The sequence below is a fragment of the Rhinatrema bivittatum genome, chromosome 15 (assembly GCF_901001135.1).
Source record: "Rhinatrema bivittatum chromosome 15, aRhiBiv1.1, whole genome shotgun sequence".
In the NCBI taxonomy this organism is placed as follows: domain Eukaryota; kingdom Metazoa; phylum Chordata; class Amphibia; order Gymnophiona; family Rhinatrematidae; genus Rhinatrema; species Rhinatrema bivittatum.
This window is the reverse complement of record NC_042629.1, coordinates 4,975,056-5,001,716: the sequence shown is the minus strand read 5'-3', so window position 1 is coordinate 5,001,716 and position 26,661 is coordinate 4,975,056. Positions and strand designations below refer to the sequence as shown.

The window sequence follows — 26,661 nt, the reverse complement described above, 5'->3', positions numbered from 1 at the left end:
TTGAAGTTTTCCAGACAGACCAGACAGGACTCCCTCAGATGTCCGGAGGCACCGCAGTAAAGGCAGAGGCCTTGCTTCTTACGCCGAAGACGCTGTTCGGGAGACAACCGCCCACGGTTGACTTGCATCGATTCTTCGTTGGAGGGAGGCGGTACTGGTAGAGCCTTCAGCTGACGGCTAGGGGCCCATGCTGGGCATTGAGCAGAAGGCCGGGGTGCTTTCACTTCATGGTGCCATTGTCTGAGGCGATGGTCAATTTTCCCAGCGAGGGAAATCAGGTCCTCTAGAGATATTGGAATCTCACGGACAGCAAGTTCGTCTTTGAGAGCGGTGATAGACCCTCAAGGTAGAGTGCCCGAAGGCAATCCTCTTGCCATCCCAGTTCCGTTGCCAGTGTCTGGAACTCCACCGTGAACTCCGAAAAGGATCTGGAGCCTTGACGAAGGTGGAGTAGGTGATGACCAGCAACCGCCTGATGACCAGGATCTTCAAAGGTCCATTTGAAGGCAGTGATGAACTGGGACAGTTGAGTGAGGATGGAGGTCAGAGCGCTCCCAAAGTGGAGAAGCCCATGCCAGGGCCTTCCCCTCAAGGTGAGAAAGGATAAAGGTTATCTTTGTTGATTCCTTCAGGAATAAGGAGGGCTGAAGGGCAAATTGCATGAAACATTGATTGAGGAAGCCTTGGCAGAGGCGTGGATCCCCGTTGAAGCGAGGAGGTGCTGGCAGAGCCAGTGATGCTCTCGGTAGCAGGGTAGGCCCACTTGATTGGCCATTGCTGCGTTCTGCATTTGAGAGCGGAGTTCCTCTATGGGGGAGGCTAGAGTCTCTATGGCTCGTTGTTGTTCTTGAATAATTGTGGCCAGACCCGGGATGGTGCGTATGGCGGGAGACTCCACCGAATCCATGGCCTTGGCAACCTGCTGCGCCAGGAGGTGGACTCTTGGCCTAGTGCAGGATTGGTAGGCTCCCTGGTCGGACCCAGAGAGCATCTGCCACCAGGAGGCGGAGCACAAGCGGAGACAGAGGCTAGCTGGTCTTAGGTGGGCCTTGCAGGATCTCCTTGATAGGAAGTTCAGGGTGTGCCCCACCACGATCAAGGGTGCGCGGTCAATATTCAGGCCAGAAGTCCTGGGTGCCTGAGAAGGCCAAAAGAGAGTCTCTAAATGTATGGCAAGGATCAAGGCCAGATTCAAGGAAGCGTAGTCAGCCAATGTGAAGGTCAGAGCCAATAATCAGTCCGTGGATAGACAGGCAAAGCAGGGGTCAGGTTCAAGGAGACAGTCAGACATAGTCGAGTTCAGGCAGAGGTCAGTTGCAGGCAGCATGCAGACGTGGTCGTAGAAACAGGTAGAAGGTCAGGGGCAGGCAGCGATCAACGTAGTCAAGAACATGCCGAGGTCAGTACCGAGAAGACAGTCCGAGAGGTACTACCTAGGGAGACGAGGAGACAGAAGGACAATGGAACAGGAGGACGCTGGAACAGGACTGGAACAAAGGCTGGAACACATAGGCAAACTAGAAATCACTAAGTGATCGATCCGATTGCCAAGGCAAAGAAGTGAGGGTAGGAGCTTGCTGTTATACTGTGCTCAATCAGAGCGCACCGCGGAGCTGGGATCCGCCCCGGCCCTTTAATGTGCCAGGCGGGGCCGATGCCACGGAAGACACCGAGCCCTGCCATGAGGCCTGGCTGGAGGACAAAGGCCCGGCAACTGCCGCTGCGGGACGCCGAGACCTGGCTGTGCTTGCCACCGCTGCATGGGAGGACGACCTGGGGCCCTTGGAGGAACTGGAGAGGTGAGCAGGCCCGGGCATGGATGGGACACGCAATAAATTACTCATAAAGCTAAAAGAATTCTATGAAAATACTATTCAAGGGTCATTGCACAAATACATAGCCTTCCAAACAGTGAGTGTAGCAATTTACTGAAAAGGACAGTCATGAAACAGAGAACTTTAAAATAATAATTTCAACACAACCAAAAATCAACTCCAATATTCTAGATTTGAGTCTAGTGATGAGAGAAAGAGAGAGAGAGAGAGAGAGAGAGACTGAGGCTAATTTATTTATTTAGGGATTTTATATACCATCATTCCAAAAGAAGATCACCAAGGTTTACAAAATCAGCATCCATATTCTTGGTCAACATTCCCACACTGTCAACATCCATATTCCAGGTCAACACTACAGCAGATACATATCCTAGTTCATATTCATACATATTCTAGGTCAACACAACAGCAAAATATATAATCTGGTTCATATTCATACAATTTCCAATGTGAACCCCATAAGAACATGCCATACTGGCTCAGACCGAGTGTCCATCAAGCTCAGTATCCTATTTCCAACATTGGCCAATCCAGGTCATAAGTACCTGGAGGGTCCCGAACAGTAGATAGATCCCATGATGCTAATTGTCCAAGGATAAGAAGTGGCTTTTCCCAAGTCTACTTGGTTAATAACAGTTTATAGACTACTTATTCAAGAATTTGTGCGAATCTTTTTTAACCCAGCTACGCTAGCTGCCTTTACCATATCCTCCGGCAATGAATGCCAGAGCTTAATTGTGCATTGAGTGAAAAATAATTTTCTCTGATTCATTTTAAATGTGCTACTTACTAACATCACAGAGTGTCCCCTAGTTTTTGTATTATTTGAAAGAGGGAAATACCTACAGTAGCTGAACATAATCCACTTTGAAGTGCTGAAAAAAGTGCGAAAAACAGAATATAAAAATCTAAATAAAAATAAATAAAGTTGAACAGCCCTAACCTCTTTAGCTTTTCCTCATAGGGGAGCCCTTCCATCCCCTTTATTGTTTTGGTTGCCCTTCTCTGTACTTTCTCCAGTACAACTATATCTTTTTTGAGATGCAGCGACCAGAATTGCATACAATATTCAAGGTGCGGTCTCACATTGGAGAGCTACAGAGACATTATGACATCCTGTTTTATTCACCATTCCCTTCCTAATGATTCCTAACATTCTGGTTTGTTTTTTTTGGACCACCGCTTTACACTGAGCTGAGGATTTCAAAGTATTGTCCACAATGACACACAGATCCTTTTTCCTGGATTGTAACTCCTCACATCAAATAACTACAATGTGGGTTATGTTTCTCTATGTGCATCACCTTTCACTTGTCCACATTATATTTCATCTGCCATTTGAATGTCCAATCTCTCAGTCTCACAAGATCTTCCTGCAATTTCTCACAATCTGCTTGTGATTTCACTATTTATAATAATTTTAAGTCATCTTCAAATTAGATCATCTTACTCATTGTTCCCTTTACACTTTATATACATACACCTTTATGTACACACACAAACACACAAACATTCATACACACACACTTTTCCTATGAAAACTGCTGCACATAAAATACCCATGAAGTTTTTCACCTGATTTATTTGTGGGCAAAGGTTTTCTGGACAATAACCCACACAGATTTGAAACATCTATCTGTATATGTTACTGTCACAACTCACCCGGAAAATAGAACGCCCCTGAACGGGGTAAAAGCTGTACAAAACCCCAAGCTTACTTCTGGATCTTGAAATAGCTTTTTCTAAACCTGATGTTGGCAGATAGCAGATGCCAACCTGAAAGAAGTCAGCTCTGGAACTTGCTGGCCTAAAGAACTTCCCTCATCTCAGGAGACACCTGAAGGCAGAATTGTTCTCAAGTACAACCTTGGATCTTGAGTTTTGCACACTCCGACTGTAATCTTTCTTATTCTACAGCAGCTTTTCATTTACAAATTGCTTGTTGTAAGTATTTTTATTGTGTACAGTTGCTGGTTTTTGCTTTTGTATAGCTTCATTTGCCTTGACTGCTATTATCTTATTGTATATTACTGTATTTATATGGTTTTTCCATGTGCTTCCTCACTTTGGATTTAGAAAGGCACACTATAAACAGAATGCATGAAATGAAAAATTGGAAGTCCAGCACAGTACTGTAAATGTTAATGTTATACAACAGCATAATATTAAAATTAGGTATCCCATACCCTAATGCAATGGTTCTCAACCTTTTTTCGGCCGTGACACACCTGACAGATGGTTCTCACATGAGTGACACACTGAACATGTGACTGTCACTGGGCTAAATGTAAATATATATTCTGCATCCTCAGGAACCCCCTCGACCCCCAACAATGGGTGCAGAGCAGAACTAGGGCATTACCCATACAACATCTGCCCGCAGCCTGTGGGTTGGAGAGACGACATTCCATTTTGTCGGCGTCCATTTTCCAAACCAGTGGCTGTCAGCGGATTTGAGAACCGACGCCGGTAAAATTGAGCGTCAGCTGTCAAACCCGCTGACAGCCGCTGCTTCTGTCAAAAGGAGGCGCTAGGGACGCGCTAGTGTCCCTAGCGCCTCCTTTTAACCGCGGGCCCTCATTTACTTTTTTTTTTTTTCTGAATCATGCACCCAGAGAGAGTGGCCTGGCGTGCGCCGGGAGAGTGGGCGCTCACTGGCTCTCCCGCTGGGTTTTCTGTATTGATCGTTTTGTGAGGTGCGACTTACACACAGGTGCTGCTCAGCTTCTCATGTGAATTCTCTTTGTTCAGAAGTTATACATTTCTATCCTATATCTGTCTGTACAATCAGAACATTTGTCTATCAAAAGCTCGCTGTCCATCAGTTTGGGTTTTCACTTACAGCATGTAATTAATCAGCATTAATCAGTGATGTATGAGTTGTGAGTGATGACACTCCTAATTCCTGATTTTCACATGAGATAACAATCTGCTGCCAGCCTCCCTAGATAAGAGGGCAGATGCTCAGCTTGTGCCCCCGGTGCTCCTGCCTTCATCCACCAGTAGCTCCCAACGCAGCATCCCTGCCTCCCACTACTGGTGATTACTCAGCAAAACCGCCGATCATATGCACTATTTTATTGGCACTTATATATTTATTGCTCCGTTCACCCCTTCTTTATTTTCCTACTCCAAGTTAAGGCTTCCTTGTTATAATGTAACTGTATGCTCTGTATCTCTTGTGGATTGTTAATTGTATATTCTACTTAGTTCATTGTAAACCGAATTGATTTGATTTGTATCAAGAAATTCGGTATATAAAAGCCTTAATAAAATAAAAATAAATGCACTAGAAAATGATAAAATGTTCCTAAAGACATCAGAAAGGCAGAGTTATTACTTTCCATTAACGTCATCATAGACTCATGCACTCCTTGGCAGCAATGAAGGGTTTTCTGGCATATTTGAAGAAACAAAATCATACCAGCAAAGACAAAGGAAAACTGAAACTGAAAAACTGTCTTTTTATAACATAAGGAAGTGACTTTGTCTGATGGGCCTGTACAGCTAGGACAGAATGATGCAGAGAGATTCTTCTCTGGTCAGCTGCTTTCCACAGACAATCAAAGCAGAAGAATTAGTCATGCTCACAAGGCCTAACTCTGGATTTTCATGCTATGATCAGCAGCAGATTTAATCCTCTGGCTGCCCTTAGGTGTTTGGACAGCCAACTGCTCCCATATGAAGTAAGGGCTGGCCTAATGGGGTCACCCTATGGTAATGAACAGATGTGTAGGGGCGGCCACTAACACGTACTCACTCCCCCCCCCCCCCCCCCCCCCCCCCCCCACTCTGAGATAGCTGCCCAGTCTGCATTTTGAGAAGTGCACTCCTAGGTAAATCTGAAGCAATGTGATTATGCCTCTCCTGGCTTTTGCTAGACACTTTAAACCTATGAGCCAGATCTGGCTACCTGCATGAGTAGAGAAGGCTCTGGACTGTTAGTGTTGGAGTGACAAGGATCAGCGTTGTCTGCACTAAATGGCTTCAGAGTCTAACATTTCTTATCAAAGCCCTAGTAGAAGAGAGCCTACAAGACGGGTTAGCAGCCAAACCATCTGTTCCTGCTCATTGTGTGTGTAACTTCAGCTCCATCATATTTGGCAGACTGTTTCACTCAATAATAGTGAAAAGCAAAGTCATAAATTAAGGATGTGGCAGACTTGGTGGAAGAGGAACCAGGGAAATACGTTTTGCCAGTGTGCTGTGTAAAAGCAGCTGCCAGAAGCCACTTATCTGAAGGCAGGATTTATTTATTTATTTAAAAGTGTTTATTTACTGCTTTTATAAATACAAATTAATCAAAATGGTTTACATAACAAAACATACATAATAGAAACATAATTCTTATAAACATAGGAATAAAAATTAATTTAACAAATAAAAGCATTAAAAATGACAAAAGGTCATACAATAAAATAAAATAAGTTAATCTAAGAAATCAAGTGTCTCAACCGCATAAAAAGGTTGCTTTTGGATGGAGAGAGAGAGGGTACCAAAGGATAATAAGAAATATGGATTTAGGTGTGTTCTGTTACTGGAATCTTGAAGGCAATTTGAAATAGGTGGCTTTTTAAAGATTTCTTAAATTATTGTGAATTTGATATTTGACGAAGAAACTTAGGCAGAGAGTTCCAAATGGATGGACCAGCGACTGAGAATGCTCTTTTTCGTGTGATATCTAGCCTTGCAAGGTGGATTGACGGAATATCTAGCAAGTTTTTAGATAAAGATCTTAAATTTGTGTTGGGTTTGTAAATGCGTAAAATGGAACATAGCCAGGTTGAGGATGGATTGAATATAAGTGAGTGGATTATGGTCAACATTTTATTGGAGCCAGTGAAAGGAACAGAGTATTGGGGTTATATGATTTCTTGAAGAGGTACTAGATAGTATACGTGTGGCAGCATTCTGAACTAATTGTAATGGACGAATAGTAGAATCAGGTAAACCCAGAGTGCGTTACAAAAGTCAAGACCGGAAAAACACGAGCAATTGAAGGACTGTTCGAAAATCCTGATGAAACAACAGAGGGTGAAGTCGTTTTACAAATTGTAGTTTGTAAAATGATTTTTTAGTTACTGCGGAGATGTGTTGTGTCATTGACAATCAGAGTTTATCAATATTCCCAAGTTAGATGCATGTTTTTTGAATAAGAATGGATAATCCATTTATAGAAAGATGAGATGGGGGACCAATTGTAGAACTAGAAATTGATGTTAAATGAACGATTTCTGTTTTGGACGGGTTTAGTTTTAAACAGTTGTGAGATAGCCAGGAATTAATAGTGTTTATGTATAATGTCACCATAGATAAAGTAGAAGACCATGAAGTATTATATGGAACCAGGAACTGAATGTCATCAGCATATATTTTGCATTGAATATTTAGAGAAGAAAGAATATGACAGAGAGGAAGCAGATAAATATTAAAAAGAATAGGAGATAGAGAAGAACCTTGTGGAAAAACAGAAGAAATCGTATATCGGTCTGATCAAAGGTTACCAATATTAATTTGTTGTGTCGGCCAGACAAATAGGATAAAAACCAATTTAAAACGGTCGCAGAGATACCTATGGATTGTAAACCTGATACAAGAATCTGATGATCTAGAGTGTCAAAAGCCACAGAGATATCTAAAAAAAAACTATAAGAAAATCTGTGTTGGAATCAAAGCCTCGTAGTAGAGTGTCATAAGAACATAAGAAATTGCCATGCTGGGTCAGACCAAGGGTCCATTAAGCCCAGCATCCTGTTTCCACAGAGGCTAAACCAGGCCACAAGAACCTGGCAATTACCCAAACACTAAGAAGATCCCATGCTACTGATGCAATTAATAGCAGTGGCTGTTCCCTAAGTAAACTTGATTAATAGCTGTTAATGGACTTCTCTTCCAAGAACGTATCCAAACATTTTTTGAACCTAACTGCACTAAGCACATCCTCTGGCAACAAATTCCAGAGCTTTATTGTGCGTTGAGTGAAAAAGAATTTTCTCTGATTAGTCTTAAATGTGCTATTGCTAACTTCATGGAATGCCCCCTAGTCCTTCTATTATTTGACAGTGTAAATAACTGATTCACATCTACTCGTTCAAGATCTCTCATGATCTTAAAGACCTCTATCATATCCCCCCTCAGCCGTCTCTTCTCCAAGCTGAACAGCCCCAACCTCTTCAGCCTTTCCTCATAGGGGAGCTGTTCCATCCCCTTTATCATTTTGGTTGCCCTTCTCTGCACCTTCTCTATCTCAACTATATCTTTTTTGAGATGCGGCACCAGAATTGTACACAGTATTCAAGGTGCGGTCTTCACCATGGAGCAATATAGAGGCATTATGACATTTTCCGTTTTATTAACCATTCCCTTCCTAATAATTCCTAACATTCTGTTTGCTTTTTTGACTGCTGCAGCACACTGACCCGACGATTTTAAAGTATTATCCACTATGATCTTTTTTCCTGGGTGGTAGCTCCTAATACGGAATCTAAGATCGTGTAACTACTGTTGCTGAATGGATGGTGGACCCTTGGGCTGGCCTGGCGGAATGGAGAGCTCCGCCGAAAGGGTAGGCCGGGAGGCAGAACCACAGTTGACTGGCAGATGGAGACTTCACCCAGGCGATCCGAGATCCCCCCAGGAGGAGCCCATAGGGACCTGGAACGCTGGGACTTGAGCGATGGCTGTGAGTGATGAGACTTCACCCTGGAAGTCCTAGGTCCCCCCAGGAGGAGCCCGTAGGGACCAGGACCGCTGAGACTTTAGGAGACATCAAGGAGACAAGTGGAAGATGATCCGAAGGTCGAGGCAGGCAGCAGCATGGAGAGTCGGAAGCAAGCAAAGGTCAGGAGCCAGAGAACTAACCAGATGCGGTAACAAGATCCGGAGAAGCGGAGCAGGAACCACAGGAGCAGAACCAGGATCAGCAGGAACACCACAGGAACGCATCTAGACACTCAGGAGAGAGACCTAATTGCAAGGCAACTTCCTGCAGTCAGACGCCGGCTTAAATACTTTGCCGGCATCTGACGTCAGATCGGGGGCTGTCCTTTAAAATGACGTCCTTCGCGCATGCCGCTGAGGGGGCGGAGTCAGTGGCGAACCTCGGCGGCGTCTCCCTCGTGGAGACGCTGCTGCCATGCAGCCTAGAAGGCCTGGATTGCGGCGGTTCCCGGGGCGTGGAGCGGGGTGAAGCAGGTAAGGACCCGGTCACTAGTCTAGCGACCGGGACCGCAACAGTACCCCCTCTCTTACGCCCCCCTCTTCAAGGGACCTGGTTTACTAGGATGAGCCAAGTGGAATTGCCGCAAGAGAGACTTGTCTAGGATGTTACGAGCAGGCTCCCAGGTGTTGTCTTCAGTACCACAACCTTCCCAGGCCAGCAGGTATTCCCATCGACGGTTGAAGAAACGAACGTCGAGGACCTCCCGAACCTGGTATGTGGGGTCCTCGGTGGTGGAGGAGACTGTTTTATCCGGAGGACGTTGATGAAATTGGGAAAGGATTACCGGTTTAAGGAGGGAGACATGGAAAATGTTGTGGATGTAGGCAAGCGTAAGCGATAGGATACCATCCCAATATGTTCCGCCACTCGGAATGGTCCACAATATTTGGGCGCTAGTCTCCTAGAAGGTAGTCTGAGGTGGATATTCTTGGTGCTAAGCCAAACTCAGTCTCCCGGGAGGAATACGGGTGCTGGCCGGCGATATCGGCCTGCAAATCTCTTGGCTGTCTTGGCCGCAGTTTTGAGCTTATCTTGGATGGAATTCCAGAGTCCATGTAATTGCTGAGCCAACGCTTGGGCTGCTAGTGTTGGTACTGGCACATGCAGGGGTAAAGGTGGCTTAAGTTGTTTTTCATATACTGCTTGAAAAGGAGATTTCCCAGTAGCGGCGTGGATCTGGTTGTTATAGGAAAACTCAGCCCAGGGTAATAATTCTACCCAGTTGTCTTGCTTGTCGTTAACAAAGGCCTGGAGGAATGTTTTTAGAGAACGATTCATTCATTCTGTTTGCCCGTTGCTCTGTGGATGAAATGCTGTGGAGAAGCTGAGTTGTACTTCGAATTTTTTGCATAATGCTTTCCAATATCGAGCCGTAAATTGCGGACCCCGATCTGAGACAATGTCTTGTGGGATTCCATGGATGCGAAAGATGTGTTGGGCAAACAGTAGTGCTAGCTCTGGTGCAGATGGCAATTTGGCTAATGGCACGAAATGAGCCATCTTAGAAAACTGGTCCACCGTGACCCAGATGACAGTCTTGCCATTGGAAGAAGGTAAATCAACCACAAAGTTTGTAGCTATATGAGTCCAAGGTTCCGTGGGAACTGGCAGTGGCTGCAATAACCCCCATGGCTGACCAATTCGTGGTTTCTGTCTGGCACAAGTGGGGCAAGAACTCACATAGGTAAAGACATCACGTCGTACGTTTGGCCACCAGTAGTAGCAGTTTAGTAATTCCAGCGTTCTGTCTCGAACGGCATGGCCCCCTGACGAGGAGTCGTAAGCCCAGCTAAGGACTTTCTTCCGGAGATGCTTAGGAACTACTGTCCTTCTCTTGTGAACTTACGGTTACTGCTGCCATGCTAATCTTGGCTGGGTCTAAGATGTATTGAGGACGCTCCTCCTCCTCCTCTATCTCCGAAGTTCGAGAGAGAGCATCCGCACAGACATTCTTTGCTGCTGGGCGATAGCAAAGAGTAAAGTCGAATCGATTAAAAAAAGAGACCACCTGGCTTGTCTGGGGTTTAGTCGCTGGGCTTGGCACAGAAACTAGGTTTTTGTGGTCGGTGTATACAGTGACTGGATGAATCGCATCTTCAAGCCATTGTCTCTTCTTCGAAGGCTAACTTGATCGCCAGGAGTTCCTTGTCCCCAATGCTGTAGTTGCATTCGGCTGGGGAAAATTTTCTAGAGAAGTAGGAACACGGGAGCAACTGGCCTGAGTCAGAGTATAGGCTAAGTATCGCTCCCACAGCAATGCTGGATGCATCGACTTCTACGACAAAGGGGCGCTGCGGATCTGGGTGGTGCAAGCAAGTGTCCATCAGAAATGCTTGTTTCAACTCCTCAAAAGCTCGACAAGCTGCTTCCGGCCATTCTTTAGCATCTGCTCCTTTTCGAGTCAAAGTGGTAAGTGGCGCAAATCCAAGGAAATCCAAATCCAAGGAACCGCTGCAAAGCCTTCACTCCCGTGGTAATTTGGTAATCGCAGTTACCTTCTCTGGGTCCATTTGAAACCCAGTGGATGACACAATGTAACCCAAGAAGGGGAGAGATTCGCATTCAAACATACACTTCTCGAGTTTGGCGTACAACTGATTGTCCTTCAAGACCTGTAGCACTTGTCTGACATGTTGATAGTGAGACTGTAGATCTCGGGAATAGATTAGAACGTCATCCAGGTATACTATGACATACGAGTACAGCATCTCTCTTAATAAAAAAAAACAGAACAAAAACCAACCCATGGTTCAACCCCCAACTAAGATCTATGAAATCCAACCTCCGAAAACTGGAAAAGGAATGGCAAAAATCCAAATGCCCAGTATCCTTACAAAGGTATTGCACACAACTCGCCACATATAAGAAAACAATTCTGAACTCCAAACTCGACTACTATAGTCAAAAGATTAGAACTTCCACAAACCAACCTAACGCCCTCTACAACATTGTAAGAAACCTCATAAATGAGAATAATATCAACTCCCCCACTTCCGAAACAAACAACATAAGTCAAGACCTTGCCATTTTCTTCAAGAATAAAATAAGCAAAATAACGAACACCTTCAACAATACTTCGATAACTGAAGAACACCCGGACACACCAAATATTACACCATGGTCGAACTTTGACCCAATTACAAACATTGAAACCGAAAAAATGCTAAGGAAAATAAACCCTGCTCGCCATGATCTTGATTTAATACCAACCCGCGAGTTAAAAGAAATAACACACATCATTGCTCCCTCCTTAGCAGCTATCATAAATAAATCTCTCGAAGAAGGTGAACTCCCAACCAAATTAAAAATCGCAACTATCACTCCAATATTGAAAAAAAAGAACCTTGATCCAGATGATCTGAATAATTATCGCCCCATCTCTAACCTTCCCTTACTAGCAAAGATGACTGAAAAAGCAGCACTGTTACAACTCAATGAACACCTAGAAAACAATAAAATTCTACACCCATCACAACATGGGTTCAGAAAAAAATCGCAGCACAGAAACCCTACTACTCAATATATCAAACAAAATAACAAGAGGCTTTGACAATAAACTAAGATACCTACTGATACTACTTGACCTCTCGGCGGCCTTCGACACCGTTGACCACAAAAGCCTGATATCAAGCCTTGCTAACATAGGCCTTACTGGCAAAACCCTTGCCTGGTTCACTTCTTTCCTAAAAGACAGGTTCTTTAAAGTCACATTTAACAACAACTCCTCTGATCCCCTCCCCCTCGACACAGGAGTACCACAAGGGTCTGCCCTCTCAGCCACCCTCTTTAATATATACTTACTCCCACTCTGCCAACTAATCGCAAGTCTAGGCATATCATTTTATATGTACGCCGACGATATTCAGCTCCTTATCCCAATAACCTCAACGATCGAAGACGCATTGAGACTAACTGCCAACCACCTTTTCGCAATCAGAAACAAGCTGAACCAACTCAAACTATGCCTCAACATGGACAAAACAGAATGCATACTCTTCGATAGAAACACAGGCCAAATGACCCCATTACCCTCCTTACAAATTGGCAACTCTAACATTCAACCGAAGAATAATACAAAGGACCTCGGAATTTGGATTGACTCCGAATTAAACTTCAAAAAAAACATCGCAATGAAAACAAAAGACGGCTTCCATAAACTCCACATACTGAAACACCTCAAGCCCCAACTACACCAACAAGATTTCAGAACCGTTCTGCAATCTCTCATCTTTACCAGCCTCGATTACTGCAACTCACTACTAATTGGTCTTCCCAAATCTACCATAAAACCACTTCAACTGTTACAGAATGCTGCTGCTAGAGTTCTAACCGGCAAAAAAAAAGTCAGATCACATAACCCCTGTTCTGAAGAGCCTTCACTGGCTACAGGTCGAACAAAGAATAAAGTTCAAAACCCTAACTATCCTACACAACGCGATTTACAGACCAGATAACACCATCCTCGATAACATGCTCCAAACACACAAACCGCAACGCACGACAAGAACCTCAAGCAAACTGCTCCTAGCCATACCTTCTCTACCATCAGCTAAGCACTCCAACACAAGGAACAGAGCCTTCTCCATCGCAGGACCAAAAGCATGGAACTCCCTACCGGACTACTTAAGTTCACTCAGAGACATAAAATCCTTCAAAAAAGAACTCAAAACATGGATATTCAGACAGACTTTCACTGATGATGTTGGCTAAGCATACATCAAACATACACACCAGAGACTCACTGACTTTACCCTGTTTTTCTTGGAATTATGTATCAGCACCCGTTATACCCTGATTAGACAATATTTATACATAGTTAGAATTGTTTCCCTCAAACCTTTCTACGATGTTTCCGTTATGTCTAGTTAATATATGTCTAGTTAATATGATACCCGTTTTATGTTCGTTCTGTATCAAGTTATTTACCTGTATCAAGTTGTTATACTGTAAACCGGAGAGAAGGCAGACTGCTATTCTTCGGTATATAAAAGACTTTAAATAAATAAATAAATAAAATACTTCGTTCATAAGATTTTGGAAGACTACCGGTGCGTTACATAACCCAAAGGGCATTACGAGGTATTCGGAATGCCCATCTCTCGTATTAAAGGCAGTCTTCCATTCATCTCCCGGACGGATGCGGACTAAGCTTGGTAAAGAATTTGGCTCCCTGTAATCTGTCGAGGAGCTCTGGAATTAAAGGTAGTGGATAGCGATCCCGTTTAGTAATGGCGTTCAAGCCTCTGTAGTCGATACATGGTCTGAGTGTACCATCCTTTTTCCCCACGAAGAAAAACCCTACTCCGGCAGGAGAACGAGAAGGACGGATGAATCCTTTCGCAAGATTTTCAGTGATGTAGTCAGACATGGCTCATGTCTCGGGCAGGGATAGTGGGTACACGGCCATGTGGCGGCGTGGTACCAGGCAATAAGTCTATCGCGCAGTCAAAGGGCCAATGACGCAGCAGGATCTCCGCTTTCTTCTTTGAGAAGACCTCAGCGAAATCCCAGTAAGGTTCGGGAGGTAGTACGGAAGTGGTTAGCAGAGGCACTGCGGGAGGGCCCGGGACTTTAAGACAACGAGTAAAGCAAGAAGGACTCCATTGAGCTATTTGTAGTGTATCCCAATGGATGATAGGAGAGTGTTGCTGCAGCCACGGCAACCCCAACACTACTGGATGCACTGCCTTTTCCAGGACTAAGAAAGATATTTCTTCTGAATGTAGCACACCCGTTCGAAGAGTCAGAGGCATCGTAGAAATGGAGATACTTCTGGGCAAAACTGTCCCACGAATGGACGTAATACGTAGAGGAGGACTCTGTGGGGCAGTAGGCAGCTGTAGTTGTTGCACCAGGTCGGATAGAATGAAGTTCCCTCCGGCTCCAGAATCTATAAAGGCCAAAGCGTGGAAAGACCCTCCTGGGTATTCCAATGATACTGGGACTGTACATTGAGGAGCAGAATTAACACAGCCTAGGAGTAGCCCCTCCATACGATCTAGGCTTGAGCGTTTTCAGGATGCTCCTTGCATTGGGCTAGGAAATGTCGCTTTTCGCCACAGTACAAACATAGCCCCAGCGTGCGGCGCCTCCGTCTCTCCTCCGCCGTCAGAGGAGTGCGACCTATCTGCATAAGTTCTTCAGGTGATGGATCTGCGTGTGTTCCTCTTTGACCCGAGGATGTCATCATGGGTCTAGAGAAGGTCGGAGCTAATGGAATGGCATGGCGTATTGAACGCCCTTCCTTGGCCCTTTGCTGGAGGCGGTCGATTCGTCCAGCCAAATCAATCACTCCATCGAGGTTATCAGGAATGTCTCAGGCAGCCAGTTCGTCCTTAATGCACCCCGATAGGCCTTCCAAAAAGACCCCGTGTAGGCTGTCATCACACCAACCCACTTCCATAGCGAGTGTGCGAAATTCTATGGCGTAGCCTGCCAGGGACCGAGATCCCTGTCTCAGCTGTAGCAGCTCTGACATTGCTGTGGGTAGGCATGCGGGTTCGTCAAACGCTTGTTTGAAACCAAGGACGAACTGCTGTAAGTTGTGCAACATGGGATCCTGACGTTCCCACATAGGTGAGGCCCAATGTAAGGCCTTCCCTTTGAGCAGTGACAAAATGTAGGCTACTTTGACTGAGTTGGAAGGAAATTGTCCTGGAAGTAATAGCAATAAGAACAAACATCCAGCCTTGCCTTGCAGCAATGTAATGTTCATCTTGCTTCAGTTACATGTACCAAGTTATTTCCTAAGTTTATTTCAGTTGTTTTAAATTAGATTGTACTTTATTATAGTTTATTCGATATGTTCCATGTTCCATGTATGTTCCATGTAAACCGCCTTCCCGGCGATAGTTTTCTCTGTTAATTGTGAACCGGAGTGATATGTATTGTATACAGGAACTTCCGGTATATAAAAACCTAAAAATAAATAAATAAATAAGTAGCGAGAACCTGATGTAGCATTGGTTTAAGAAGCCTCGACAACCCTTGGCATCGCCTCCATGACGTGATGGGGCTGGAAGCTGAGTGGGCGTGGTTACGTTCACCGTGGGAGCTGGAGGTGTGGCGTCTAACCGGTTTGCCAGTCGTTCCACGGTGGCAGCCAAGACATCGAGGCAATGCTGTTGCTGCTGAAGCCGTTGGGCCATCCCAGGAATGGCCTGCAGGCCAGGCAATTCCGCCGGGTCCATGGCCTTGCAAACTGTTGCTCACTGGATGGTGGACCCTTGGGCCAGCCTGGCGGAATGGATAGCTCTGCCAAAAGGGTAGGCCGGGAGGCGGAACCACAGCTGATGGGCAGATGGAGTCTTCACCCAGGCGATCCAAGATCCCCCAGGAGGAGCCCGTAGGGACCTGGAACGCTGGGACTTGAGCGACGGCTGTGAGTGATGAGACCACCCTGGAAGTCCTAGGTCCCCCCAGGAGGAGCCCGTAGGGACCAGGACCGCTGGGACTTTAGAAGACAGCAAGGAGACGAGTGGAAGACGATCCGAAGGTCGAGGCAGGCAGCAGTACGGAGAGTCGGAAGCAAGCAAAGGTCAGGAGCCAGAGAACTAACCAGGAGCAAGAACAAGATCTGGAGAAGCGGAGCAGGAACCAAAAGAGCAGAAGCAGGTCAACAGGAGCGGAACCAGGATCAGCAGGAGCGGAGTCAGGATCAGCAGGAACACCACAGGAACACAACTAGACACTCAGGAGAGAGACCTCGTTGCAAGGCAGCTTCCTGCAGTCAGACGCCGGCTTAAATACTTTGCCGGCGTCCGACGTCAGTTTGGGGGCTGTCCAGCACTTCCGGGTGCTGGACCTTTAAAATGACGTCCTTCGCGTGCATGCGTGCATGCCACTGAGGGGGCGGAGTCAGCGGCGAACCTCTGCGGCGTCTCCCTCATGGAGACACCGCTGCCATGCGGCCTAGAAGGCCCAGATTGCGGCGGTTCCCGGGGCCTGGAGCGGGGCGAAGCAAGTAAGGACCCAGTCACTAGTCTAGCGACCGGGACCGCAACAACTACAGCAAGGGTTATTTTTCCCTATATGCAACACCTCACACTTGTCCACATTAAATTTCATCTGCCATTTGTATGCCCAATCTTCCAGTCAAAAGAGGAAAGCAGTAGTGTCTCTGTTGAATGACCTGTACGAAAACCATGTTGCCCTAAATGTAGAATATCATGTTCAGAGAGAAAAATTCTAAAGTTGATGTAGTACTACTGATTCTAAAACCTTTGCTAAAGATGGCAAAGATGCAATAGGTCTAAGGTTATTGGGATCTAGAGGATCTTTTAATTTATTTTTGTTATTGGGAGAATTGAAGTTTGTTTTAGACTGTCAGGTAATTGACCAGACTCGAGAGATTGTTTTACCAGAGCGCAAAGAAAATTACTGGTGAGGGGCCCTATAGATTTGAAAAGAGAATCTGAACACGGGTTCAATGGTGAATTTGAAATTTTCTGCTTCTGTATTACAGTTAATATTGTTTATTCAGATACAGGTGTGAATTCTGACCAGTCACGGTCAGAAGGTGGATTACTGAAAGTAGGGTAAGGCAGATGTTTTAATTCTTTTGATATATTATCAACTTTGATTTTGAAATGAGTAGCAATCTTGTAGAAGTGTCATAAGCAGTAGTGTTTCTAGTATCCATAGTGGTTAGGGATTTTACAATGTTAAAAAGGACACTTGGATTTCCGTTTGCTAATGAGATTTTGTTGGCAAAATATGTTTTTTTTGATATGTTCAATTCTTTAGTGTATTGATGTAATGTACGATAATATGTGTTTTTGGCTTCCAAAGATTTTTTGCGTCGCCAGTAACGTTCTTTTGTTCTCAATAAAGTCTTAAAAGAGTGGAGAGACTTAGGGGCAGATTTTAAAAGCCCTGTGTGTGTAAATCCAGCTGGATTTAAGCGTGCAGAGGGGTTACACGCATCAAGCCTATTTTGCATAGGCCCGGGACGCGCATATGTCTCGGGGCTTTGAAAAATGGGCGGGAAGGGGGCGGGGGCATGGGCGGGATGCCAGTCCAAGGCAGTCCAGGGGCGGGACCGAGGCCTCCGGCACAGCGTCTGTGCCGGGGGATCACGCGCCAGCAGCCGGCCAGCGCACACAAGTTACGCCTGCCACAGGCAGGCATAAATAGCAAAATAAAGGTAGGGGAGGGGATTTAGATAGAGCTGGGGGGCGGATTAGATAGGGGAAGGGAGGGGAAGGTGGGGGGGTAGCGGAAGGAAGGTTCCCTCCGAGGCTGCTCCGATTTCGGAGCAGCCTCGGAGGGAACGGGGAAAGCTATCGGGGCTCCCCTAGGGCTTGGCATGCGCAAGGTGCACAAGTGTGCACCCCCCTTACACGTGCCGACGCGCATGTTATAAAATCGGGCGTAGATTTGTGCGCACCGGGTTACGCGCACAAATCTACGCCCGCACATAGGGGTAGATTTTATAATTCTACTTGCGCGCGAACAAAAGAAGCACGCAAGGGGGTGCACATTTGTGCAACTTGCAAGCGCCGAGCCCTGCGCGCGCTGCCCGTTCCCTCCGACACCGCACGAAACAGGTTTTTCAGAAATATGTTGAACCCACTTTGGATTTTTCAACGAAGCCAATGATAAAACTTCGTTTCTGAAGAATTTTAATCAACATTAAGGGGCGGATTTTAAATGCCCTGCGCGCGTAAATCCGGCCGGATTTACGTGCGCCAGCGCGTCTATTTTGCATAGGCCGCCGGCGCGCGCAGAGCCCCGGGGCTTCGTAAAAGGGGCGGGGAGGGGGCGTGTCGGGGTATTCCCGAAACGACGAGGCGTTTCGGAGCGTGACGCAGTGTTTCGGGGGCGGACCCGGGGGCGTGGCGCTGGCCCGGGGGCATGGTCGAGCCTCCGGACCAGGCTCTGGGTTGGGTGATGGGGCGCCAGCAGCCCGCTGGCGCGCGCAGATTTACATCTGCTTTTAGCAGGCGTAAATCTGCCAACCAAGGGTAGGGGGGGGGGGTTAGATAAGGCCGGGGGGGTGGGTTAGGTAGGGGAAGGGAGGGCGAAGGAAAGTTCCCTCCGAGGCCGCTCCGAAATCGGAGCGACCTCGGAGGGAACAGGCAGCGCGCGCTGGGCTTGGCGCGCGCAGGTTGCACAAATGTGCACCCCTTGCGCGCGCCGACCCCGGATTTTATAATATACGCACAGCTGTGCGCGAACAAAAGTACGCGATCGCGCAAATTTTTAAAATCTATCCCCAAGTGTTGCTCTCACATTGAAGTGTGATTTATGAAAAATCACCATTGGAACAGTAGCCCCTGAGGCAGCTCCTACGTGAGCAAAACTCGGCCAGAGTCGGGCATATTCCAATAAAGAATCCCTTGATACACCGATCACTACCGTTTGTTCTGCTCTCCTTACATCCAGGGCATCATAACATTGCAGACAAAAAGTCTTGCTTTGCCAAAATTTACTCTCATTTTTCTCTCTTCTTACATGTCCTGCTCTCCAAGGCATCTCCACGGGAGGCTAACCATGTTCCTCTTCATGTGGCACTTCAAAGCCCAACTCAAATGCAGGAATTGGCTGGACTGCTTCGCCAAAGATTTGCAGCTCTAAATACGTTATGTTTTCTGCTTCTTGCAGAAGAAAGTAAGTTATTGAACAATTTCTTCATAGTTTTGGGTGTTAGCATATGTGAGCGACACTATATCCCCATAACTGCTCCAACAGCCCACTGCATGACTGGATCTGCTTCCAAAGAGGATCGACAGGAGACCACAAAACAATCTGTGTGAAACTCTTCAAATAACATTAACTGTCTTTCTACTGAGATAGCGTCACATCTATTTATTTATTTATTTATTTTTAACTTTTATATACCGACATTCCTGTATAGCATACAAATCACACCGGTTTACAATGAAATTAACATCGCATGGGAGCGTTACATGGAACGAGAGGGAATACAAATAACAGATACAGGGACTTTGAGCACTATGGGCAAACAGTGCTTTACACTTGTAAAGCTTAGAAGAAAGAGGATGGGAAAACTGGGTTAGTGCAAGAGGGAAGGGGAAATTAGCTATAATTATTTTGCCAATTATACTAATTTCTGGAAACCAGGAAATTCCAAACAAACTAAAATTTTATTGCAGTATAAAATTACAAATTATAAGTCAGGTTATAATATATATTTCTTTCTTACTGAAATTTAGCTAGATGCATTCATATGGGATCTCCCAAAGATTATATACAGACAGACAACTGGGTAGGCCACACCTGAGTCATGAAGATAAAGATAAAGGCAGAGAGATGTAGGCTGGTCAGGATATCGGGATAGCTTCATGATGATATCTCCATGGTTTCTTGGTCTGGGTCATAATTACGCCATTTGCAGTTTGTATGCCTGTCAGTCACAGGTGATTAGCGGATGAGTTGTAGTTTTCTGACAGGTGAGGTACAGCCGAGGTGCTACTTCACAGAGCTTTTCCACAGCCTTGTTGGTTGGAGATGTTTCCATCATTGTGTCTTCACAGTGGTCTGTGTCTTCAGTTCTTGTTGGTTCAGTGAATAATAAGCTGTTCCTTCCCTCACATAATTGTTTACTGTTCCTTGTAAGAGCTCTGCCTAATTGTTCCAAGGCTCTGCCTAATTGTTATTGGTTATATGTAAACCGATACTATGTGCAAACGGCTATCGGTATAGAAGAATCGCTTAATTAATTAATTATTTAATTAAATAAATAAATAAATAAATAAATAAATAAAAGGTTTCAACAAGTGCACATCTTGTACAGCCTGCAGTTTAAATGTTTCCAATTCCTCTTTCACTGCTGTCAGCATATTCAGAGCTTCCCCAACCTCCTTCCCTTTCCAGGTTTGTTGGTTCTGTAGTTAGCATGAGCTGTCTGCAAAATCCAACTTCAGCCAACAGTAGAGCAGTTTATGAAACCACACATCTGTCTGCACTCCACAGCTGGATGAGTCAGTCTTTATCCGCCATCATATTCTGCGCTTCTGTGAGAGCTCATTACAGACTAATACTGTAGTTTTACAACTGTGTGTATTCAAGTGAAGTGTGTACAGACTTTACCCTGAATAGAATCTATGCACATTAATTTGCTTTGGAAATGTTTGGGTTATTGGCCCAGTACCTGCACAGATTTAACTCACACAAATTTACACCTCCACTTCAGAAGGCATAACTTGTGCAGGTAAACTTTGAAAACGTACATGCCTAATTTCCAAATTCCCCCCTACCTCCGGAAGTCCTATTGACAGTTTATGTAAAAGTGTTTTTGTAGTCGGGTTGCAGGAGTACTTTTACAAGCACAAAGCCTTGCGTTATTTTCTAACAGTGCAAATGGCTCTGAAAAGTCAGTCCAAAAGGTTCAGATTTAGGCATGCTTGAGACAGAGACAAGTGACTGGAGGAGCAGATGAAAACTTTAATCCTGGATCTGAGAAGAACTGCAGCCTTCCGAGAGCATAATGGCAGCAGAACAGTCTGGGGAGCTCCACATCTGGCCATCTTGGACATCTCTCTTCTGCTATCAATTGACAGCGGTGGGACTTTTCATATACTTCTGCTCGAAACTCACATTTCTGTCACTTTGGTTAGTAATGAGATGTTTGTTCCCATTACTTCTGCATGAAACAGTGAAGCAGTGACAAGATAACTGTGATCAGTACCTCAGTGTGGAAAGAGAGAGCATCAACCCTGAAGAATTTTGAGACCCGTCACACAGGACAGAGAAGTGTTGGGGCACATGATATCTAAATGTCATGGAGTATCCCATCCTAAAGAAGGGCATGACTTATGTCCAATGTCCTGACTATTTCTTCTATGAAAGAAAGGTGCTTTTCTTTTAAAGAATGGGATCTTACCACTCCAGCTTTTAATGAAATATACTTCTAAGGCTGTAAAAGTGCTTTCCACACAAAAGTAAAACATCACAAAGAAGTAAGCTGTAAAAATAATTCTGTCACATACTCATTTCTCAGATGAGAAAAAGGAGGGGAGGTAGGTGAAATGCAGAAATACAGCACTAAATGACTTGGTAATTATGTGTATTTTCATTTCACTAAAAGAAATGCCTCGCTCTGGAGGAGTAAGTACAGTAAATACTCTCCTCCTGATTTACAGGCTGAATTAATAGTTGCCGGCATTCTTTTCCTTATGGGTGTGACACCATGTAGACAGGAAACAGCAGGTTGCTTTGATGCCATATCCAGGGGCTCCCTAATGCCAGCAGTTAGCACACAAGAGCTCATTGAAAACACATTTTCCACACAAGCTGCACGTGCATCCTTTTATCTAGGGCAGCTGATGACAGGTGCAAGGTAAAAGTCATACAGGACAGCATGCTCTTCTGCATCATTATTCACTACCCTACACAAATCTCTGGTCTTTTCAGAAGGCCTTCAGATGATTGTACAAAACCTCAAAAGACCATAATAGAGAATTTTAACAATAACAGAAAATTGAGGTAACTGAAAATGGATGAGGACTGATATTACAAAGAAGCTTAGAAGATTTAGCAGATGAGGAGTGTTAGCTCTGCTCAGTTTGCCCATTTAGATCCTGCTCTGTATCTTGTGTCCTCTCTCTCTCACCACTCTTTCTGTTTGATCTATGTTTGCTTGAAGTCTGGCATGGTCGGGGAGTCTGTTCCAGAGGTCCACCACTCTCTCCATGAAATTCTCTCACATTCCTTTTGAATTTCATATGATGATCCAGAGGCCCCGCACCCTTTGCAGTAGAGGAGGAGCGGAAGGCTCATCTGCATACTGCTCCCAGCATCCCCCGGGAGAGGAATCCAGAGGTCACTGCAAGCGATCCAGGGATTGACTTCCACAGCCCCAGCTTCCAGAGGCCCCGCACCCTTTGCAGTAGAGGACCGGAAGGCTCATCTGCATACTGCTCCCAGCATCCCCCGGGAGAAGAGTCCAGAGGTCACCGCAAGCGATCCAGGGATTGACTTCCACAGCCCCAGCTTCCAGAGGCCCCGTACCCTTTGCAGTAGAGGAGGACCGGAAGCTCAAACCCTTCCATTAACTGAGTGAAGATTAATTTAACGGTGGTTAAAGAGGATTGGTAAGTATAGCTTTCAGAAATTTTGGGGTTTATAAAAGTTTGGTGAAAAGTAAAATTAAGGGATATATTCTTTAGAGTTTGTGTGTGTCTGAGGTAATAAGCAAGCCAGAGATAGTTAATTATAGAAACATAGAAACATAGAAATGACGGCAGAAGAAGACCAAACGGCCCATCCAGTCTGCCCAGCAAGCTTCACACAATTTTTTCTCTCATACTTATCTGTTTCTCTTAGCTCTTGGTTCTATTTCCCTTCCACCCCCACCATTAATGTAGAAAGCAGTGATGGAGCTGCATCCAAGTGAAATATCTAGCTTGATTAGTTAAGGGTAGTAGGGGTAGTAACCGCCGCAATAAGCAAGCTACACCCATGCTTGTTTTACTCAGACTATGTTATACAGCCCTTATTGGTTGTATTTCTTCTCCCCTGCCGTTGAAGCAGGGAGCTATGCTGGATATGCTTGAAGTATCAGTTTATTCTTCTCCCATGCTGTTGAAGCAGAGAGCCATGCTGGATATGCATCGAAAGTGAAGTATCAGGCACATTTGGTTTGGGGTAGTAACCGCCGTACAAGCCAGCTACTCCCCGCTTTGTGAGTGTGAACCCTTTTTTCTTCTCCCCTGCCGTTGAAGCAGAGAGCTCTGCTGGATGTGTGTAGTATCAGTTTTTTCTTCTCCCCTGCCGTTGAAGCAGAGAACTATGCTGTATATGCATAGAAATTGAAGTAACAGGCTTATTTGGTTTGGGGTAGTAACCGCCGTAACAAGCCAGCTACTCCCCCCTTTGTGAGTGCAGATCCTTTAATTCCACATTTCCTCTTGCTGTTGAAGCTAGAACGATGTTGGAGTCACAGTAAGCATGTGTACGTTTATTGAATAAGGGTATTGTCTCCAGGCAGTAGCCATCATTCTGGCGAGTCACCCACTCTTCATTGGCGGCCTCTTGACTTTATGGATCCACAGTGTTTATCCCACGCCCCTTTGAAGTCCTTCACAGTTCTGGTCTTCACCACATCCTCCGGAAGGGCATTCCAGGCATCCACCACCCTCTCCGTGAAGAAATACTTCCTGACATTGGTTCTGAATCTTCCTCCCTGGAGCTTCAAATCGTGACCCCTGGTTCTGCTGATTTTTTTCCTTAGGAAAAGGTTTGTCGTTGTCTTTGGATCATTAAAACCTTTCAAGTATCTGAAAGTCTGTATCATATCGCCTCTGCTCCTCCTTTCCTCCAGGGTGTACATATTTAGATTCTTCAATCTCTCCTCGTACGTCATCCGATGAAGATCCTCCACCTTCCTGGTCGCCCTTCTCTGTACCGCTTCCATCTTGTCTTTGTCTTTTTGTAGATACGGTCTCCAGAACTGAACACAGTACTCCAGGTGAGGCCTCACCAAGGACCTGTACAAGGGAATAATCAATTCCCTTTTCTTACTCGATATTCCTCTCTCTATGCAGCCCAGCATTCTTCTGGCTTTTGCTATCGCCTTGTCGCATTGTTTCGCAGACTTCATATCATTAGACACTATCACCCCAAGGTCCCTCTCCTGCTCCGTGCACATCAGCCTTTCCCCCCACATCGAATACAGTTCATTCGGGTTTCCACTCCCCATATGCATGACTTTGCACTTCTTGGCATTGAATCTCAGCTGCCATATCTTCGACCACTCTTCCAGTTTCCTTAGATCCCGTCTCATTCTCTCCACTCCTTCCGGCGTGTCCACTCTGTTGCAGATCTTAGTGTCATCCGCGAAAAGACAAACCTTGCCTTCTATCCCATCCGCAATGTCGCTCACAAAGATATTGAACAGGACCGGTCCCAACACCGATCCTTGCGGTACACCACTTAAAACCGCTCTCTCTTCAGAGAAGGTTCCATTTACCATCACACATTGTCTTCTGTCCGTCAACCAATTTGCAATCCAGGTCACCACCTCGGCACTCACTCCCAAGCTTCTCGTTTTATTCACCAGTCTCCTGTGCGGAACCGTGTCAAAAGCTTTGCTGAAATCCAAGTATATGATATCGAGCGCTCTTCCTCGATCCAATTCCTTGGTTACCCAGTCAAAAAAGTCAATCAGATTTGTCTGACAGGATCTTCCCCTGGTGAATCCATGTTGCCTCTGGTCCATCAATTCTCCGGACTGTAGATAGTTCACTATTCTCTCTTTCAGCAGTGACTCCATTACTTTTCCCACCACCACTCAACCCTTGATTTTTAGGCACGAGACACTTTCTCATTAAAAATCAATCAGGGTCTTATCTAAATCATACTATTGTACCAGCCCTTATCGAAAGTTTAATCATCCCCTTGTACGACACTAGCTGATTAATTAGTAAATTCACCTGTAAATTTACAGTACTCTCATTCCAACTCCCTTAGTATCCTAAACTTAATTAGGAACTGAATAAAACTAAGATGAAGGCAGCAAGAGGGGGGCTTTCCAGTCTTTTGCATTGAGTGTCACATGTATGATTTTTTACCCACCAGTGAGAGATTGTATGTGTGCACTTGGTGCAAAGAGCTGCTGGCTCTCAGGGAATGAGTCCGATCTCTGGAGGCTAGAGTAGAAGACTTGGAGGAGCTGAGGCAGACAGAGATGTATATTGATGAGACCTTCAGGGACATAGGAGCCAAATCCCAAATCCAGTCTGGCAGCCCCAGTGCTGCCTTGGATCAGAAAGGTCTCCCAGTAGGAGAACATCACCCTGGTGTAGCAGGACGTGATCCTGTAGCAAGGACCTGCTCTCCAAGTGATGTATTGTCCTCTCACACTGAGGACAAGTCTCCCAGGGCTACTGCCCAGGAGGGAAGGGTTTGGCCGGCCATCATAATTGGTGATTCGATTATTAGAAATGTAGATAGCAGGGTGGCTGGTGGACGCAAGGACCGCCTGGTAACTTGCCTGCCTGGTGCAAAGATGGCAGACCTCATGTGTCACCTAGATAGGATTATAGACAGTGCTGGGGAGGAGCCGGCTGTCGTGGTATACGTGAGCACCAACGACATAGGAAAATGTGGGAGAGAGGTTCTGGAAGCCAAATTTAGGATTTTAGGTAGGAAGTTGAAATCCAGAACCTCCAGGGTGGCATTCTCTGAAATGCTTCCTGTTCCACGTGCAGGTCCCCAGAGGCAGGCAGAGCTCCAGAGTTTCAATGGGTGGATCAGACGATGTTGCAGGGAAGAGGGATTCAGCTTTGTAAGGAACTGGGGAAACTTTTGGGGAAAGGGAGACCTTTCCGAAAAGATGGACTCCACCTTAACCACAGTGGAACCAAGCTGTTGGCACTAACTTTCAAAAAGGAAATAGAGCAGCATTTAAACTAGAACAAGGAGGAAAGCCGACAGTCACTCAGCAGTGCATGGTTCGGAGAAATGTATCCTTGAAGGATACTAATGAAACAGGAGAGGTAGGGCATCCCATCAGAGAGGTTCCATTAAAAGCAAACAAAGTCCATGTGCCTATATGTAAAAAAAATCACTGAAGCTAATGATTTCCGAATTATCCCTAACAACTGAAAAGCAGGTTACTAATACAAACAAAAAACACACTTTGAAATGTCTGTATGCCAATGCTAGAAGTCTGAGAAGATGGGAGAGTTAGAGTGTATAGCAGCAAATGATGAGATTGACATAACTGGCATCACAGAGACTTGGTGGAAGGAGGATAACCAATGGGAAAGTGCTATATCAGGGTACAAATTATATCGCAATGATAGGGAGGATCAACTTGGTGGGGGTGTAGCACTTTATGTCCGGGAGAGTATAGAGTCCAAAAGGATAAAGATCATAAAAGAGATTAAATGCTCAGTAGAATCTATATGGGTAGAAATCCCATGTGTGTTGGGTAAGAGTATAGTGATAGGAGTATACTACCTTCCACCTGGACAAAATGGTCAGACAGATGATGAAATGCTAAGAGAAATCAGGGAAGCAAACCAATTTGGCAGTGCAATAATAATGGGTGATTTCAACTACCAGAAAATACACAGAAGCAAGCCTTGCACTAAGCAAGTATCCAAAAGTAACGTGCAAGGAAAAAGTTTCAGTTCC

The 26,661-nt window shown here is 45.3% G+C and overlaps 1 protein-coding gene across 1 annotated transcript in view; it reads right to left on the bottom strand.

The window, feature by feature from the left end:
* Positions 1-26,661, bottom strand: part of APP (amyloid beta precursor protein) — a 300,473-nt gene that overhangs the window by 179,453 nt on the left and 94,359 nt on the right. The gene's annotated exons all lie outside the window — the stretch shown is intronic.